Source organism: Triticum aestivum, chromosome 1D, assembly GCF_018294505.1.
Source record: "Triticum aestivum cultivar Chinese Spring chromosome 1D, IWGSC CS RefSeq v2.1, whole genome shotgun sequence".
In the NCBI taxonomy this organism is placed as follows: domain Eukaryota; kingdom Viridiplantae; phylum Streptophyta; class Magnoliopsida; order Poales; family Poaceae; genus Triticum; species Triticum aestivum.
This window is the reverse complement of record NC_057796.1, coordinates 8,506,383-8,515,684: the sequence shown is the minus strand read 5'-3', so window position 1 is coordinate 8,515,684 and position 9,302 is coordinate 8,506,383. Positions and strand designations below refer to the sequence as shown.

The following is a 9,302-nucleotide window of genomic DNA, read 5'->3' as shown; positions in this document are numbered from 1 at the left end:
TGGGCTCGATCGTGGTGGGCTCGCCGCGAGCTGTGCGCATCAGTGCGCGTGCTGGCCGCGGGCAGAGCGGGCCAATCGGGCGCCCGGCTGTGTAGGGAGTGTGCGGATGGTGCCTAGTGCAGGCCCAGGTATGAAACCCCATGCTGATCATTGTAATCAGAGTGTGGCTCGAGTTGTTGCTTGAGGAAAAGGCCGTCATTCCGGCAGGCGTTCGTGCGCCAGAAAAACTCACCTTGTCCATCATGCGCTCTCAGTTCTTCCTCCCGGTTCGTGCCAAGGCGAGGTAGAGGTGTCCACAGAGAGATAGGGCTGGGCAACGGCAACAACAATAGCTACACTCTTCACTGTTATGTTCTTCCTCGTATACTGTTTAGTAGGCAGAATACCCAAGTTTTGAGCATCTACATTACCCCCAGACTCTGAATTGGTCATCAAAGCAAAACTGGATTTTGTTGTGCAATACATGGACATAAGTGGAAGACCTGGTTGTTTTCTACTATAAGTATAAAGCTTAGAAAATAACAAGGGTTGAATTTTCATTTTGTTCAGCAATCTGTATCGCCTAGTAAATAATAGTACATCTCATTATATTGCAGAGGCATTGTATGTGGTTGTCTGGCAGGTAGTAACTGTACATGAATTTGAGCACCAACCAGCTTAATTACCTGGTCCCTGCTTGTGTCTCTATGTAATTTTAAGATGCTGAATCGGACTGTTTGGCATTGATGCCCCTCCAGTGAGTGGTTGATGAGGTGTAGTAGTAATTGTTATGCACAGAGAGGGCAGTGATGGTAACCAGTGAGTGTTCCCTCACACAAATGACTTGATGTCTGTAGGTATAAGAACTAACAAGGACGTAAACCAAAATTTTCCCAAGTTAGGGCATGATTAACAGTCACGTCCTGCACTTTTGGGAGCATATACAAGTCCAAAACCATGAATGTCAATGTTATACTCCTTCCGTCCCATAATGTAACACGTTTTTTGACCTAGACTAGTGTCAAAAAACGTCCTATATTATGGGACGGGGGAGTACTTGGCTTTAACATCTATCTAACCTGCTCCAAACAGATGAACCCTGAGTGTTTGTACTATAACTGTCTTCTCCCATAAATTTTTTCGGTGCTGAAGGAGGATTGAAGGCTGCACTCAGCAGGGTCACATGCTAACATAATGCAGTGGTAAGTACTTCAATCCACGCAACCTCACTCAATTATTGTAGAGTAAAATGCAGTGTAAGTTCTTAAAGTTTTCGAGGTGTGTCAATTGGGTCCTCAGTTTTAAAATGCACATTGGACCCACGTGGTGTATTGACTGATGCCAGATAGGCTATAGTTTGAACCCAAAAAAACTTGTGTAAAAATGCATGGAATGGATGGCTAGCTCGCTCCATCCACCTCGTATATATAGTGGCTGCCCAAGCGCTGGTTCATCATCTCATAGCAGTGATAATTGATATCGATCATACCCCAAGTAAGAACATGGTGATGAGAGGCAACAAAAGCAATGTCAAGACCTTAGAGTTGATCCTTGTAGTTGTGCGTCTTGTGGCCCTTGAGCAAACCCAGCAAGCACAAACTAATGTTTGCTGTGTTTTTATGTCTCAGTCGTACTATTATTGGACATGTCGTGAGGTCGCCCGATCAAGCATCGAAACCTGTAGCGAGTTGCCCTTAGTATCTGGCCATATATGGGACAATGGGTGCACCTCCCCTTATGTCAATCCAGAAATTCCACACATACAAGGTACATACTATAAAAATCCATTTACATTATCCAATACAAGGCATGGATGGAATGATGTTTACTTTGATATACGTATGCAGCTGCAGCTGACTACCATGAAACAACCATCAACTACAGGAAGCTAGGGCGCACATCGTCCGTGTGCAACAAAATTACATGTGGTGCACTTGGTAATCTATTTTATGTAGTATAAACTCGATACATAGTTAGCCACCTATTCTCTTTCAATAAAAGCAGATCATTTCCGTACACGATGTTATCACATTTATTAGAAAGGCAGTCCACAAACATAATTACTTTTTAAGTTATAAGAATTATTTGAACTCTATTGATTCGAAAGTTTCTTAAATATTGCAATTCCTATGATTTCAACACAGCATAAATGACAATGTGTATTCACCGAAGTCATTTCATATTGCTAGCGCTCACGTGCAGAGCAGACACATGGATTGATCATTACTGTTGCTTTCTAACTCGTACGTGTGTGTCTATATATATATATATATATATATACAAGTTGTTGGCGGTAACGTGGATGGGACATCTGCTACAGAACGTTGTAAAAATGCATGCCACGATGTGTGCAACAGGGAAGTTCTGAAATTGCAGAAGTCCATGATGCTTAACTAGTTCAGCCGAGGAATTAGATGTTGAAAGCCAGCTATAGAATGTTTGTGTTATCTTCAATAAGTGGATGTCACATCCAGTATTTATAGCATGCCAAATGTTCCTTGTGTTGCAATGTTACTATTTTAAATAAGGTTCATGAGATGTATGATGCATCACCTTGTGCAAGATGTATGTTGTTAATTCTCGACAGTTGAATATAGTTCTATTATATTCCTGGCATATGGAATGGGCAACAAGGTGCTTATAATCAAACTTGTTTAATTTGTTAATTATTATGGTGTTTCGTTCTAAAGATATAATTGTTGGCAGGTGTTTCTTTGAAGTTAGGAATAATACGTGTTTCAACCATGTAGGTGAAAAAGAATGGCGCGTGCAGAACTTTGACCGAATTTAGCAGTAAATGCAGTCAATGCTCATCTTAACTACTACCTCCGTCCTTGTTAATTGGTCCTCTTCATATTTAGTGTCAAATTTTGACCATAGAATTAGCTAATAAAAATGTCAATGCATGTCATCAAAAATCATACCATGGGAAACTATGTTCGAGTACGAATCCAACAATATAATTTTTTGTGACATGCATTAACATTTTGTTAGTTAAATTTATGACGAAAAGTTGACATGAAATACGAAGGGGACCAATAAACCAGGACGGAGGTAGTAAATTGCAAGAACTTTCAAGATTTCTAAAAAAGAAGTGACACTCGATAGGCGTAAAGTGCTTGCTACAATATATCAACTCACATGAGTTTCGTCAATAAGATACAAAAAACTTTATTAAGCAACAAATAATGTTGCATACAACCATCTATTCTCCTTCATTTCCTATTTGTGATGAGTGGCAACCTCAGCTTGGTTGAGACTTTACCTGTATAATTCTGCCATTACTTGTTCAGATTCTAAACACGGAGAGGTAGGGGATGGTTCATTTTCCTCCTGCTGTGATGTTGGGTAGCATAGGAAGTTTTCAGCATCTAGCTTAGCCAAAAATCATGAATTGGCTATAAAAACACCTGATTTTTTGGTACAAAATGTCAACAAACCATTTGTTTTGAACTTCTAACCTGCAACAAACTGAGAATGAACCCTGATGGTCACTACTACGATAGATCTGCCTCATAAGCTAGGATTTTTTTTACCTTTTGTTGTACAACACATAGGAGAATTAACCCTCGTTTGTGGTTGTTTTGCCAGTAGTAACTGCACGCGAATTTTCAACACCTTCCTCTGTCTTTATGTGATTTGAAGCTTCTCAATGAAATTGGTTATTGACAATAGCTTCACGGTGCCTCAGAATATGTGGGTGCAATACAGCAAAAAACAACGATCTGAGTAGCTAGCCTTAATTTGCAGGAAATAGAAAAACGTAGCATTCCACTGACACGCTGCACGCACGCATGCAGCAAGTTGGTCAGCACAAAGTTGTTGACCTTGCGCATCAATGCAATGAGCGAACATAATGGCAGTGTCATCGGCGATTTAGTGCCTAGTTGCTTGTGCTTGGTGATGCATATGTGCCGTCAAACAACACGGTCATGATGTTCTTGTCGAGGGGCATGCAGAAAATTAAGCAACCGGTCCATGCAAAGGAAGACGATGCAATGGAGGATTCCCAAAATTGAAATTTTAACAGGAAATTCTCAAATCTCACCTTGAGCGCCTGATGGATTCCTGGTTGGTAGAGCCGACCCTCCATCACTGCCAACAAGGTTTGGTCCCTGGAGCCGTCCGTGTGGGCACTTGGATATTGTCGAGCAAGGAGTGTTGACGTAGCAACCTTTCCCCATCAGTTTGAGCTTTTGGGTTAACTGGTTGGTGCTTGTAGTTCTACATGGTATCAGAGCCAAGAGGTCTTGAGTTCAAGACCTAGCTGGGGCAATTAAATTTCAGCCGTCTTTCAATGCACGCTTAGCCCTGAGCGAGCAACACGTGAGTGGGAGTGTAGATGGTGAACTGGCTGGTGCTTCAATTCTACAGGGAGGAAGCCCCATCTCCATGGCGGCGAAGCACAACAGAAGGACCGTGAGGAACTGATAAGCATCCTTTCTCGACCTCAAGCACCTCCGTTGACGAAGCAGTGGCATGGTGGATAGGGATATAAGCTGACGTGAGGTCACCGGTTGTGATCCTGACGGATCTAGGCTGGTTTGTTTGATCTGGGTCCGAGGTTGGGAAGAGAAGGTGGGTGGAGGGGGAGAGGTCGGCTGTGGGAGAGAGGGGTGGAGCCCATTGGGGAGGTTTGTCTGACAGAGACGAGGTGAGGTCAGCGGCTTATTCTGATATATTTGGTACACACCCAAACATTAGGTTTATTGCACCTAAGGGAGCACAGTTTGATCTCATGGGATATTTAGGCTCAGATTATGTAGGTGACTGTGTTGATTGGAAATCAACCTCAAGGAAATTTCCTCGGTAGATTTATGCTATGTTGCTCTTCAAGGAAGCAACATCGTGTATCGCTCTCACGTCTAAGTCCGGATATATTGCTGCTGGTGGCTGTTGCTCTCAATTTTTGTGGATGAAGCAGGCTCTGAAGGATTATGGTCTAAGGCCAAGAAAATTCCTATGTTGTGTGATAATGAGAGTGCCATAAAAATTGAACACAATAACGTTCAACACTCTTGCAGAAAACATATTGATATCACTCTTCATTTTCTTCGTGACCATGTTCTTCGGGAGGATATTGTTATCAGTCACGTCAAGACAGAGAAAAATCACACCGACATCGTCACCAAGCCTCTCGAAGAAAAAAGATTCTACGTGTTATGGTGTGAGCTAAATATCGTAGGTTCTGCAGGTGTGCAGTAGGCGGGATGTCGCGCTGGTGGTTGTGTCCGACTAGCGCCTCGGGACGTGCTTGCCCCGTGGTTGCCCTAACTTCTATTTATACATCTTTAAGACATGCTTGCCCCGTGGTTGGCACCCGACTAGCGCCTCGGGACGGGCGATGTAGTCGTTCGGTGATGCATCGACGAGGAGAAGCGGGAAATAGTCGTTCAATGGGCTGACGTAAGCGAGGCGATCTTCTTTCGACGGAGCGACAAGGCGGGAGACGGCAGGCTATCATCGGCAAGCCGATGGAAGAAGATCGTTGATGGAGCGGTGGTGCCTAGTGGTGGTTCCGGGAAGTCGTCAATAAACGAAGATGAGTGAGATAAACGGAACCCCGATCTAACACGTCCAAGCTGGGCAGACTCAGACCTCACATATTACTCCCTCCGTCCGGAAATACTTGTCGCATAAATGGATAAGCATGGATGTATCTAGAACTAAAATACGTATAGATACATACATTTCGCTGACAAGTATTTTCGAACGGAGGGAGTAGAACTTAACTCTAACACGTCTAGAACTACTTGTCTAACACGAAGTTTAACTAGTACTGCTCGGACACTAGATTAAAACCTGCCTGGACTAGTACTCACCTCCGTACAAGACATGCACACAAGCGACACAAACACTTTTTTTAGAAACACTTTTAATTTTATGTATATTCATAGCAATTACATGTGCATTGATTTGGATCTAAGATCCAGAAAAATGCAAAGTAACTCTTATAATGAAGAATTATAATGAAATCTCTTATAAACATCTTCGTCATGTGCTTTCATAAATATGTTGCAATTGGACTGGAGCAACTATGTTCTCTTTATCACTCTCACGAACATTACCAATAATTATTTTTGAAAGCTCCTTGAGTCGCCCATCCAAAAAGATTGAAGCCTTGATCGACAGGCGTACTTAGGCCGGGGATGATCCCTAGAAGTGCAGGCCGTCGAATCACAGTATTTCCACCATGGTGTCGATGAAAGATTTCACCTTGATGAAGAATCAAACCAACAAATAAAGCTTCACACACCAACATAAACTCATCAGATCCGAATAACCGGATCTGCGAGGACAGAAAACTCTCTAACCACATGGCACCGCCAAGAAAAGAATACTTTTATTCTCACAAAATACGTATATCACTACACGTTGATGAAGAACCTAAAAATCTTGAAGGTGCGAGGCCTCCCCACCTCACAACACCAAGATGGCAGCCGGAGGCGAGGGGACCAAAAATCATTGGCGGCGGCGGCTGGATGCAACTTTGGAACGTTTAGGGTACCCTCCGACCATCCTTAATTCAATTAAATGAAGTAACTTTTCGGAATTCACACTATTTTTGAAATTTTAGTTCATTTGGTTGAACTAAGTAGGGCATAAGGGTACCCTAAAGTTTCAAATTTGCAAGCCTACAGGAAACTAATACGTACGTATACCAGTTAGCTGTACTGCGCAGATGCAATGTAGCGACACAAACACGAAACTTACACGCACATGCATCCATAGCTATCTACGTAGACTCCTCAAGACTACTACTAACAATGTGGTCGCCAATGGTGGTGTCTACTGCAGTGACGATCCTACTTCGTGACTGCGGTCCTTACACCCTTGAAATGTGGGAAGTTGGGCCTTCGACGGTTTGAGCGAGGCGAGTAGAGTGATGGTGGGGAGCGGATGGTGGCCCAGCTAGAATGTGTGTCGAGTGAATTAGTGGAGTAAGCATGATTTCTGTTGGCGAACAGGGCGACTTATATATGTGAGATGTGTTCGAAACAATATACACCATTTGAGGGAATTGGAACATCGGATTTAGATGGTTGCATTGTTGATATATGAAACTCGTGCTTTTATAACAAGTGTAGATGGTAGTGGAGATTCTTGACCGATCTTAGTAAACTTTCAACTACATTTTCTAAACTTTAAAAAATTGGAGGATAGCTTTCAACAATATTTTGTTGAACTTAAAAAATTGAAAAACTATTTTAATAATGTTATTAAAAATCAGGTCAGTGAAATCTGAACTATTTTCTTAGCATCCCTAAAAGTTGGTTGAACATACAACTATTATTTCCAAACTCAAAAACACTGAATAACTTAATTTACAGAACTTAGAGATGGTCTTTCAACAATAAAACGGGCAAGATCTCAGATATTAGAAATTAGCATGTTAAAAACATACAATTATACCTTTTACCAAACAAAATCCTAAAATTATTGATAAATCCATCGGTTTCATCGGTTAATCTAGAGCATGTAGACTTGCTTAGTATTTACCTAAAGTTATGAAGTTTTCTAGCCATGGGACCGTCTGTTTGGTGTTGGCGTGGTATGAAGCCAGTGATGGCAGACCCCTCAATGGAATTTTATAAAATGAAGATCACGTGAAATGCGACGGTCAGAGGAGGTCATATAAAGACACACAACCTGTGATGATACAGAAAAAATCACCGAACGTTCAATGATGATTTTTGCTCGCTCCATCAACCTAATGAATATGTGATGGGGATTCCATGACAATGCTACTGACGGCTAAAAAGTCATCAAGACTCGTTCAGTGACGTTTTTGACTAATATGTGACAAATTTGGGTCTTTATTGTAGGTAGATCCTTTGCCCAAGGACTCTGCACACCCTCACCATCCACACTGCACGACTTAGAGGCTGCAACAGAAGGGGGCGTCGTGACGGACGTCATGCCCTCACGCAGACGCCACGCCTTCTTCCTCTCTAGGCTGCCGACGCCGTGACCTCCTTGCACCATCGCACAGAGGCCCTGAGGACTAGCACACATGACACCTACTTTGCTATGGGCAGTGGCTACTCGGTCGTCCTGGGATCTTCTTAGCACGCATCAGAGAGGAGCCAACTGACGAACGACTCGAGATCACCTGCCTCGTAGCCCGTCGTTTCCTGCTCCATAGTAGTCTGGAGCATATCATTCTGGGCTGGCTGGCCACAAAGATGGGATGCAAACGCCTCCCAGTCCATGTCCACATCTAGGAGATCTTCCAACTGAGACCGGCCTCCGTGCTCGATGCCCATATGTCCTCCAGTTGGCATGTCCATGCTTGACAATAGCGCCTTCATCTCGCTTTGGTGCTTCAAAATCCCAATCTGATTCATTGTGTTGCTTGCTTCGCAGAGCCCAATCCGATCAACCGCGCAGTTCGGCTCAACCAGACCACCATTCTGATCTACGGGGTCCCTGGCCATGGGCCATATCCAGGGCCGGCCCTGAGGGAGGGGGCAGGAGGGGCGGCCGCCCCGGGCCCCCAGTGTCCAGGGGCCCCCATCTAGGTACGTACGTAGGCCTACGACGAGCGGATGTCGCAGTCAGCTAGCTAGCCCACGCCCGGAGCCGTCGAAACTACGCGCTAGCCCTACGCTACGCTGGGCAGGCAGTCACGGTACGCAACTTGGTAATCCACGCACGAGCACATCCACTCCTTCGGTGAGGGCCCCTGTGGTCATAGGCTCGTACGAGTTGATTGCGTGACGCCTGTCCAGTTTCCTAATTCCCATCTAATTCCGAGATCCGATTGTGAGTTCACGTCTTCGAGTATCCCCCAGCCACGATCATCATCTCTGGACGTGAACGCGAGTCGCTGTTTCATGGATGAACTCTGCTCTTCCATCTTTACTCCAGGCCAGCGCCAGATTGCGCCATCACCCAGCACGCACACGCTCATGCACATCGCCGAGCGCATGCCGCAGACGCATATACAGATCGTGTCATCGCCATGCGCCGGATCAAACAATAACCAGCAGCGATTCAACCGATCCAAGGTATTATCATATTCATGATTTTAAACCGCAGCAGAAACGGCCGCATTGCGGCACAATCGCCGCTGAAAAGTTGCCCTGCGATGATTTGCATGCATGCCAAAATCGCGGGAGATCACCAGCGATTGCAGGAGATCATGCTGATTTAGGCTAAAATTTTGATGCAAATTTGGCTGACGCAATTTCCTTTCTCCGGCCATTTTAATAGGTGATCATTATCACTTTGTTTATTGCTAATTAAGTAATTTATCTTGGTCAACATGATGCATGGCTTTTACTGTCAAACTTTTCATGCAAATTTGTTTATTTTCAGCA

General features: G+C 44.0%; 1 long non-coding RNA gene across 1 annotated transcript; it reads left to right on the top strand.

Annotated features, from left to right (window-relative positions):
* Positions 1–1,452: 1,452 nt before the first annotated feature.
* Positions 1,453–1,995, top strand: LOC123162443 (uncharacterized). Its single transcript, XR_006481285.1, has 2 exons — positions 1,453–1,746; positions 1,827–1,995. It is a non-coding gene; the product is annotated as an uncharacterized lncRNA (long non-coding RNA).
* Positions 1,996–9,302: the final 7,307 nt, after the last annotated feature.